Raw genomic sequence first — 11389 nt, 5'->3', positions numbered from 1 at the left:
GTAATTAACACGTAATATAAACTTTATATTCCGAAGTGATATAGTGTTAAAAGCTGTGTAATCAAGATGTATAAAATTCTGACAATGATCTAATGCTTAACTTTGAGGAGAACATTCAGAACATGAAACAGACAAAATATATTATATGAACTGATCACCTCAGCTTTAATAAAGTGCATTTTCAGCATTTTCAATTCCATACTACATAGACAGACTAAGTTGTGCAGATAGTCTTTGTCAGCCAAGTTAAATTTCTATTATCTACAGCAGGCTCACAATATGGGCTGTCTGCTAAGACATCTATTACTCTCATAATAAGAAATTAGAGAAATCACTTGAAATGCACAGCGCTTACAATGTATCTTTATTCATAAATATGTACAGCTAGATCCCCTTTCTTCAAAAACTTTCACTTATTTAATTTCAAAATTATGGCTCGCTAATGTTCAAAGAGGCTCAAGCAAACACAATCTATAATAACGATCATGACAAAATGTGACATTAACACTGATGGACTACATATAATTAAAAAGAAGACAGAGGTTCACAAAATCCTGGTGACTGGTTGAATATGTCTTTGTTTTATTATCATATTATTCTCATTTTTATCATTAGGAATATGGTTTAATATTTTTATTGCATTTGATTTAGGGTTATTTTTAATGTTATTTAACATGACTGTATCAACTACTACGTTATTCAGTATCAATGGAATTGGTAATAGTAAGATATTTTTGCACAGTGAGGTAGAGGCTTTGCCATAGATTACCTGACATCTGCCTTATGATTGAGGAAAACCTCAGAAAAAACTCAACCAGGTAATCAGCCCATGCAGGAATCGAACTCACAGTCAAGAGTGGTTTCGAATCAACAGGCAAATGTGCACTTGCTACCTGAATTATGTAGATGACTTATTCACTTCCAAGTAGACTATGCAAAACTTGACATGGCAACACATTTACACTTTGGCATGTGCAGCATCTAGCAGAGATTTCTTGAACTTCATGTTACACTAAAAATGTTAGAGTTTCTCATCAACTTCATCTCGAACAAAGACGTACTCACGTCAAAGTTGTAATATAAATTGCACACTTTAATATTAACTTAGCTACTATTTTCTCCAAAGAGAGAAAATATGTTAATATATAACTCTGAGTATGTTTAATGCATGTAAATTAGGGACAAAATTAAAATTAATATTACTTTTAAATATTTGTTATTTAAAATCAAAAGATAACACTATGAAATGAAAATAAATTTAAAATTATTTACAACCTTAATTATAAAATTATAAATAAACCATTTATAAAACATTATTTGTACCACATACAAAATACACAGACTATCTATAGAGAGAACTATATTGTAATTAAATTATCTATTATCTGAAACTCACCTGTTTCTCTGGTACAAAACTGCAGTGACCTCAATGTGCAGTAGAATTACTATACTTTACCTGCCACATGTTTTATATTTCTATACATTTAATTATATTATACAATGTGCGGCATATACAATTTACCAGCATTATCACGAGTCGTGGTGTGCATGTTTAGTGGGGAGGTCCAATAGCTTTCTTGCACAGGAGAAAAACAAATCAGCAGTATTTAGGCCTACAGTCCCATACAAATGTGCCAGTAAAAGGTAATAAGAAAATGTTATGTTGATCTTATTTTTTACCAGAGCATATGTTGAAAATGATATCCACCTTTCTGGATGCAACAATCACATCAGTGTAGAAAATTCTGAAACACCTTCAGCAACCCTCTAACTGTAATTTCACTCAGCACTCGCCTGATTTCATTCTCCAACAGCTCTCTCGCAGGAAGAAAACGAATCACTGCAAATCCCTCAGTGTGATTTCTAACTTCTTGTGGAACACACACAAGGTTATGATATCACAATGGCGTGATACAGTGTCGAAACGAATATTCACTGTTGAGTCTTATCTGTTAAAGAAGAAATCTTACAACAAATTGTGCATGTAAATTTGGACATCGTTTCCCTGGAGTTACAGACCTTCAAGACAATTCGTAACTGAACTATTTAGAAAGTGGCGAGAAACAGGGTGTTTTAGATGAAAAGAGAAACCGAAGGATAGCTAACCCTTAGGAAATCTTCACGCCAATTAAAAAATAATGCGACATGTCACAAAGATCAGTATTAAGAGGACTGAAAATGATGCGCTATTATCCTTATATAGTACAGTAACACTGATTACAGCAAGAGGATCCAGCTACTGTATTTGCGTGAGTTTTTGTGAGTGGATGTTGCACTCTGTACTGTTGATCCATCTCAATTAATGACAGACGAAGCTTGGTTTCACTTAAGCAGTTATATCCACTCTCATAATATAAGGTACTGGGACACTAAAAATCCTCGTTTAGTGCATGCTCTTCACGATCAGAAAGTAGGTATGTTGTTTAGTCAACTGTCCGAAGACAGGTCTCAACCTCACAAGTTATACCAACATGACACCACTGATGAGGCAACTAGGCTAGGAAATAATGGGGTAGGGTGGTCAGTTCCTTTTCCCCTCCATTGCATACATCGCCAATTAGCTATATATTATACTAATCAGACTTCAGACGCATACAAACAATTGTTCTTCCTCTGACATATCATCAAGTGAGATGTACTGCCAATAATCACCCAGAACCTCAATCAGAGGTAAAAGTAGGTATGTGGAGTGGTAATGCTGCACGCAGGGTAATTTGTTCCATTTTATTTTATGATACAGTCAGTTATGTGCAAGATACTGTGGTCTTTTTTTTTTTTTTTGCAATGCTAACTGAAGATGAAAAACAGCATGCTTATTACACATACAGCCGCCATATTAGAAGAAGCATTTGATGATTGCATTAATAGTCGCAGACATTGGCCAGCTCATTCCTCAAATTAAATGGCCGTGACTTTTTATCTGTGGTGGAATTTAAAACAGAACATTTTTGTGAACAATCCAAACACTCTTGGAGAGCTGGAGAATGAAATCTGGAGTGGTGAAGGAAATTACAGACAGAGAGCTGCAAAAGGTGTTTCAGAATTTTCTACACCAATGTGATTCTTGCATCCAGAAAGACATCATTTTGAACATGATGCTTTGATGAAAGTTAAGCTCGACGTAACATTTTTTTATTACCTCTTACCAGCTCATTATTTGCATGGGACTATAAGCCTAAATCACTGATTCGTTTTTCTCCTGTGGGAGAGAACAGCTGGATCTGCCCACTAAACACATGCATTATGACTTTATAATGCTGGTAAGTTATATATGTCATGCACTGTATGTTATATAAAAGAAAGAAAACCCGTTTATTATATAAGTTAATTTACAACATTAGAGTTGCTTCTATACAAATTGCCTTAAGACAAAGCCTACTGAATCATTCTTTGCAGACAATAATCGATAAAATTTCACACAATGATAAATTAAATATACATATTTCATTATTGTTTATGTTTATAGATATGATGGTGTACTACAGTGACAAAATTTTCATTGATTCCCTCAATAACAGTGTTTAAGTTTCTATTACCAATGCCAAATTCACTCAAAAATTGTTTGACTTCTATAGATGGTTCCCTGAGCGCCAAACAGAAGACCTCAAACTGTGGAATTTCTATCTCTGAAGGACTGAAACACTTCCTATTCACAGTCAACATTTTTTGCTTGATTTTGATATAATCAGTCTCATTAACAGATTGTAGGATGAATAGTATAAGCATCTTCTGAGATGTTATTGAATGCTACAATATTACCAACTCTATTGATTGCATGAACTTCTCTGTAGCATTGGAAGCCTACAGATTCTAACAAGCTGATAAGCAAGTGTTCTACTTTATGATGCATTCAGTTAATGAGACAAGAAATAAATGGGTAATTTTCGACAAATTTTGAAAAGACAACTAATATTAGATATTCTCGTATTTTGCTAGACGTTCTATGCATTGCAAAGAGTTCATTATGGATGTTCAAGTTAACTAGACTTACCTTAATCACATGTCTTAATCAATAACTTTAATGAAACGGAGATCAACACATTTAGATAACTAAAGAGCAATAGATATATTATAAGGAAGCTTCCCATTTACAATTAATATGACCAAGACTTCGTAAATTACGTGGTGAGTACTGCATTTTACTAGAAGTTCTGCCTGGAAGACAATGATTGTTTTAACTGTTAATCGAATGATATCAAGTCCATCTAGTATATATAATGGAATCTTAAGGAGAGGAGCTGTTTGAAGAAGGTAAATTACAGAAAGAAAAAATATACTGATATTAAGTTTTAATTAGCTTTCAATAAAGAATATTTAGCTAATTATAAATTCATATACAGTAAAATCCCTCGTAACCGGGACTCAACCGGCAATACCAAAACAACAGTACTTTTGGCTGGGCCAAAAAAAAAAAGTTTAAATCTGCCATATTGGCACAGTCTGGGCCATCAGTTATGCCACATTAGGAAGTTGGCACGAACTTTTATTTTCAGTGAATATTCGAACCTAAAATTAGAGTATTATTTGTATTTTCTGATGTGTTTTAATAAGGAAAATCCACACAGTTGTTATGTTTATTTAATTATGTTTGGGCCATCAGCGTTGCTATATTAGGAAGTTCAAACGAACTTTAATTTTCAGTGAACATTTGAACCTAAAATTAGTGTATTATTTGTGTTGTGTGATGTGTTTTAATAAGGAAAATTCACACAGTTTTTATGTTTATTCAGTTATAAGCAAGTGATAGAGAAATAAGCTTCACATGGCTCAGTTTCAACATTTAGCACAAACTTTTTTTTTGTTGTATATATCGGTATTTATTCAATTATTCGGCAAAATCTCGTATCTGGAACTAGCCTGGTCCCTTTGGTGTCAGATAAGAGGGGTTCTACTGTATATGATAATAATTACCGGTACTATAAATAAATTAATTTCAAAATATACTTTATTCTGTTTTGCAATTCTATAATCGCAGATTTTTTCATACTTTATTTCTGGAATATTTATAATTCCAATATCCTTCAGTTTATAAATCCACATAAAAACAATATGGTCTTAACCCCTGCCAGGACTGAGTAGTCAGACATTAAGCCTGTCATGCAGGCGGTTCAGGTTTGAGTCTCAGTCATTGAAAAAAGAAAAATCCAGTGGCACTTGTGGTGGACAAGGTCACAGATGCGGGTTTTCTCGGGGTTTTCCTATTTTCCTATATTAGGCATCTGTATCATTCTGTCAATATCTCTCAATTCTATCAACATTCCATAGCAATCTCTGAGAGCCAACTGGCAACGCACAGAGTGAGCTGGCCTTGGGACAACACCAAGTTATTACAGCTAGATAATTTCTGCTAAGTTGAAGCAGCCACGAAGACGACACGCACTTTCTTACAAGTTCTACGAATTTCGCAACATTCAGTTCCTTTACGTTTGGTGTATTTTATAAGACTATAACTTAAAAGACATGAATAAATGGAATTACTAGTAATGCATCGAAATAAGATGAACTTTTGTTTTCTGGATTGAGCACAAAAGATATCCTTTATAATCAAAAAGTAGGTTATTTGCTTTCATTTATATGTAGTTAAGATTAAGTACTTGTATGTAATTAATTTTACACATATTCCATACATTTCCGAATATCTGATTCATTCTTATAATTACTCTGCTTTTATAAAAATTGCTATAATTGCTATGTAAAATTAGTGAAAATATGAAAAGATATCAGTAATTTATAATAAGATTCTAGCACCTGTATTCCTGAAGGAAAAAATCTTTGGAGACAACCATGCAAGTGAAAGTAGGTGTAATCATACAGAAAGTAAAAATAAATCAATAAAAGACAATATAGCTGTTATCAGCATGATTACTTTCCCAAACAACATTCACTGCTTTAAAACAACACAAGCCTGGGCCAGACAGAAAATAAGCTGAAACTAGGGCTTTAAAGAACTTCTAATTCACTACAATTTTAGTTCTTCTGTACTCTCTCCCAAAGCCTGATAGGCTCATACTTGAACCAAAAAATAAAAATTTAAATAAAAAGGAAAACCCTAATAGACCTTCATATTATAATGGTTTTTGACCACTGAAAATTACATCTTTAACACTCTTTCTTTTGATGAGGAAACTCAAAGCATCTTCATTCAATTGTGTGCTAATTGTTGTTGTTGAGTCAACTGTCCGAAGACAGGACTGAACCTCGTAAGTGATACCACTAAGGAATCACTCATGAGGCAACAAGGTCAGGAGATAATGGGGTAGGGTGGAAAGTTCTTTTTCCCCTCCATTGCATACATCACCAATCAGCTACATATTACACTAATAAGACTTCAGATTGAAAAATAACGCAAGTGTACAGTTAAAATACACTGGACACTGGTACAAATTTTGACATTATCCTATCACCATCACCATCACCATCATAACCATCCTTCCTTTCTTCACCATCACTACTATCAACAATAACGTTTTCATCATAATTCTTTACGAATTTATTTCATCTATTGCATGCTAATAAAAGTAATGTTGGTAACTGAAATGAATGGTAACTGGCAATATGTTTATTCTTTATAATTGTGAAATATGAATTGGGTCACAACAGCATTTTTAAGCATACCGGCTTGATCAATTCTGTTGCAGTTTTCAAATCTACATCCAAAATAATACATTCATAGGCGTATAAGTTACTGTAGTTAAATCGTTTATGCCATTCTGATTATTATTATCTTATATCTTATTAATGTTATACTAATACAGAATTGTGTATGAATTTAATGAGTATGTCAGTATGATTACTATGATAAAGCAATAAAATTTTATTAATGGAAATTCTGTAGTTAGTAATACAGTAGAGCATCGATTATTCGAATACCGATCAACTGAAAGCATTCCAGTCGGCAAATTCAAATTTGCGTGCTCGCCATGTAGAAGTTCCTTTAGTGCTGTTTGCGAGATTTGGCTGCACAAAAAAAAAAAAAAAAAAAAAAAAAAAAAAAAATCAAGCTCTGAAGGAAAGAAAATTTTGGACTTCTTTTCCTAAACTGTATTTCCTACTTTAATGGCCATTTTGAACTTGTCAAACTAAGCTAGTCAGTTCTCTGTTTTATTTGTAAGACGTGATACAAAATATACATGTACAGTTTTGTGTTTAATAACAGTGTTTCTTTATTTCATACTGCTCCTATGACACTGGTACAATTTGTTTTTGTAAATGATCAGTTATCTGAAAAATCAGTTATCCGTCGCCAATTGTTTTGGATAATTGATGCTCTACTGTATAATCCACCTTTACGGCTCTGTGGATAGTGCATGTGCTTCCCAACTAAGTGGTCCATGGTTCAATTAATGGCATGGACGAAAATTTATCTCCATTCCATGGGACTGCGTGTTTGTCCCCTGTCGTTTACTTATCTGGTGATTTACTCGCAGTGGTCTTGCATCATGCTGACATCATAGTCAGGGAGGCCCACAATGTGAGAGATCTAATATTGGTCCAAAGATATCGCCTCCCCTACACTGCATTGGTTGTAAATCGTTACAAAAGGAGAAGTAACATAAGATAAAGAAAGAAGTTAATATAAATAAAATGGAATAGAACATTATTCACATGAAAGTGTACTAACAGTGGCAATTAAAAAAACAAGTGAACATCTAACTTCCAGTTTGGCCAAAACAAATAACTTTGCACTGAACACTTTTTTTAATTTAATTTAAACATAACCGAATGTGTGAACCATTGGTATCGTGAGTACACAATGTGCTATGAAATTATTACCCTTTTATATACCAGTATTTTATCTCTCTGAAAAACTGGAAATTATCTGAAGAATTAGGCTAATTAAAAACAAAAATAAATTATGTTTTATTTAATGATGCTCGCAACTACCAGGGTTATATGAGTGTCACTGCTGTGTCGGAATTTTATCCCGCAGGAATTCTTTTACATGCCAGTAAATCTACTGACATGAGACTGTCGCATTTAAGCACACTTAAATGCCATTGACCTGGGCCGGGATCGAACCCGCAACCTCGGTCACAGAAGGCCAGCACTTTGCCGACTGCGCCACCCACGCCGACGAATTAATTGACACAAGCACGTAAATTTTGTGGGATTCATGATTTAAAAATGCATGTATGAATTTTCCGAAAACTTCTGACTTATATTCATTCTATGACATAAGTCTGATTTCTTTTAATGTACAATAACAAATCAATATAAGGATTTGAATGAAGGATTCTAGGCAAAAATGGTACAATGGATAATCTACTAAGTACTTCTGCAGTGTTCACTGGTCAATGCCAAAAAACAAAAACTTCTCGAGCTCAATCATTATATATTTTTTGTCAAAGAAAAAATATTTCTTTTACAATTTCTATACCAATGCCTGAAGTACAGTTTATTCAAAAGCAAATGGAATGTAATATATATGACTTATAACAAGTAAAATTTATAATTTACTCATAACTATCATTCGAGACCAACTTACAAGTAACAGACTCACCAACTACAATAGTGGAGCATCAATTTCTCTTGGATACAGAATAAAATAAATTAAATTACTAAATTAAAAGTTTGCTACACCAAAACTGCCTTTACTGAATGTTTCTTAATATCTCAACAACCTCAATACGAAAGATTTCTATTGTTACAAGAAATTAAAAAGATGATCAAATGAATTGAACTTTCCTCATCTCAATAAAAAAACTGTTATTAAAATAAATTTTACTAACAACATATCTACTTTTACATATCTACACTTATAAAATGATATCTGGTATAGTCTATGTCACATAATACAATTCAGGACGTGTCAACTACTATTTCCTCTGTACGAACTGAGAAAACTTTAATATTATGTTTGTGAGTGCGAAAGTAACTTCCCAAATGTTGCTCTGCTATAATCTATTCCATAGTGAAAATTAAATCTGTAGCAACGTTGACAGCATTAATAGAAGATCCATAATATTAATACTAATAGTTTGCATTTTAAAAACATTATAGTCAACTTGGAAAATTAGTTATTAAAATGTTCTTTATTGACAGTCTTGTATGTAGATATGTAAATAAGTTTGCCAAGAACATAAACTGCAAACAATGCTCAAAATAATGTGAAAAATACTTCTTGACACTGCATGTGCATGTACTTTAACACACTGTGTGATTACCAGGCATTTTATATTTCTGTACATACTGCATAATAAGTAGAAAGTGATACAGTGCACCGACGATATTGTTAATATAACAATATATCAAACTGCTATCAAATTATTTTAATTAATTATGTAATTAGCAATACAAATTTTCTGACTGAAAAAAAAAAAAGTCGAACAACAAGTGAAATCATCCTATCACTAATGATGCCTTCTTTTCCACTAGTTCTATTCTGTTTCCATAGAGCATCCATAAAATGTGGAATCACGTAACTTACTTTAGCATTAATATTCTAAACTTAAGTTCCAAAAAATAAGTATAATGTTATTCAATGCAAGATTATTTATATTTACTCTGCGAATCTGAACCTCTAAACAATATAACTCCCACCTAAGTTCACAAAGGTGTATAATGATGAAATTTATACATCTGGACATTTATGAAAATAAATTTTCGACCTAGACTATATAGAATTAAAATTTTGGCTGGTAAATTTTTTATGATGAACCTTAAATGGTTAGTGTATTTCTTACAAAATCAAATTAAGTCTGGTACTACAGAGAAAGCAATAAATGGCCTCTGCATGATGTAATGTTGGTTGTTATAATTTGTATATAAAACTTGTGGTTTATATTGGACAGAAATATCAATTCAAGGTTCAATACCCTCTGTGGTCAGGGATTGAGATGACTGAAGTGAAGTAATACATTTTTTGGTTGATTTTCCTTTGTATTAGAATGTAATAAATTGGGAAGGGGAAACAAAGAGCAGAGGCCAACACACTATACACTCCAATTTAACTCATAATTGAAACACAAAAACTACATAGCAACCCAAACTTACTGTTAGATTTGGATAAAACACGTTAGATATAACTGACAATTCCGATCAAATTTCAATTATGTATGCCGTTACTTCAGAACAACAGTGGGATATCTTGCAAAAGTCATATTTTAAATAATGAGGATAAAAATTGCTATTGAACATCGAGTGCAATGTGTAAACAAACTTTTGATTTAATATGAAGCTGAAACAACAAGAAACTTTGTGTGTACGTATGTATTTTCAATTCGTTTATTTTATGATGCTTTATCAACTGCTACGGTTATCTAGCCTCTGAATGAAATGAAGGTGATAATGCCAGCGAAATGAGTCCACAGTCCAGCACCGAAAGTTAACCAGCATTTGCTCTTAATAGGTTGAGGGAAAACCCAGGAACTTGTCCCAACCAGGATTTGAACCCAGACCCGCTCGTTTCATGGTCAAACATGCTAACCATTACTCCAAAGCAGTGGGTATGTATGTATGTATGTCTGTATGTCACAACGAAACTACGTAATAAATTTAATCGAAACCAAGTGTACAGAAATACTAAAACAGTTTGCAATAATATTACTTCACACTGATTCCAGACTTTATACACACTCTTGTAATTACAGCACAATTTTTCTTTAAAACTAAGAAAAATAATGTCACAAAACCTTTCCACATAAAAATAATGTGTACCATCAAATTTAGCAAAGAAAGTGAGGTGCATTAATGTTACTATATTTATGTAATGGTATGTTTATGTTTCGAAATAGTATTATATTTTTTATATTTAATCCAGCATTAATATCAACAAATGAATGTTAACTACAAATTTATTCGCCTTTTACAGAAAACTATTTCAAGTGGACTAGTAAATAAATGAGACTTAATTTAAGACTGAAATGGAACAAACTTCATAAGTTGATCCAAATAAATGGAACAAACTTTACAAGTTGACCCAAGTAACTGTAAACAAGTCTAGTCACTAATTCTTCAATCTTCTTCCTGGTATACGATATATAAATAGTTGATGTTGTCCTTCGTCTATGTCATGCATTAAATTCTGCACAGTTCATCGCATTTAAAATAATATGAAGTGCTGACAAATTTCAACTGATCTCTAATGAACTGCATAATTACAAGTTTCCAAATATGTAACATTAAAAAAAATGCGGCATCAATATGATATAATTATATCATTATTAAATAAGAATAAGATATATACCTAGTTCCATCTACAATCACTCCTCAAACATGTAGGTCTTCAATAACTTGCATGTTAAGTAAATTACAGGTTTTTTTTTTTATATAGTGAATCCATAGCGTCATCTAACTTTCCTTTCATATATGTCATTTCTTCACAGATATCACCATGGAAAGTAATATTCTGCACTGCACTCTACATATGAAGTCATTAAAAAAGATCACA

General features: G+C 32.6%; 1 protein-coding gene across 6 annotated transcripts in view; it reads right to left on the bottom strand.

The window, feature by feature from the left end:
- ab (BTB/POZ-zinc finger protein abrupt) overlaps positions 1-11389 on the bottom strand; it is a 243431-nt gene that overhangs the window by 25357 nt on the left and 206685 nt on the right. The window lies entirely within an intron of this gene.

The sequence above is a fragment of the Periplaneta americana genome, chromosome 9 (assembly GCF_040183065.1).
Source record: "Periplaneta americana isolate PAMFEO1 chromosome 9, P.americana_PAMFEO1_priV1, whole genome shotgun sequence".
NCBI lineage: Eukaryota > Metazoa > Arthropoda > Insecta > Blattodea > Blattidae > Periplaneta > Periplaneta americana.
This window is presented reverse-complemented; position numbering and strand designations above follow the sequence as displayed.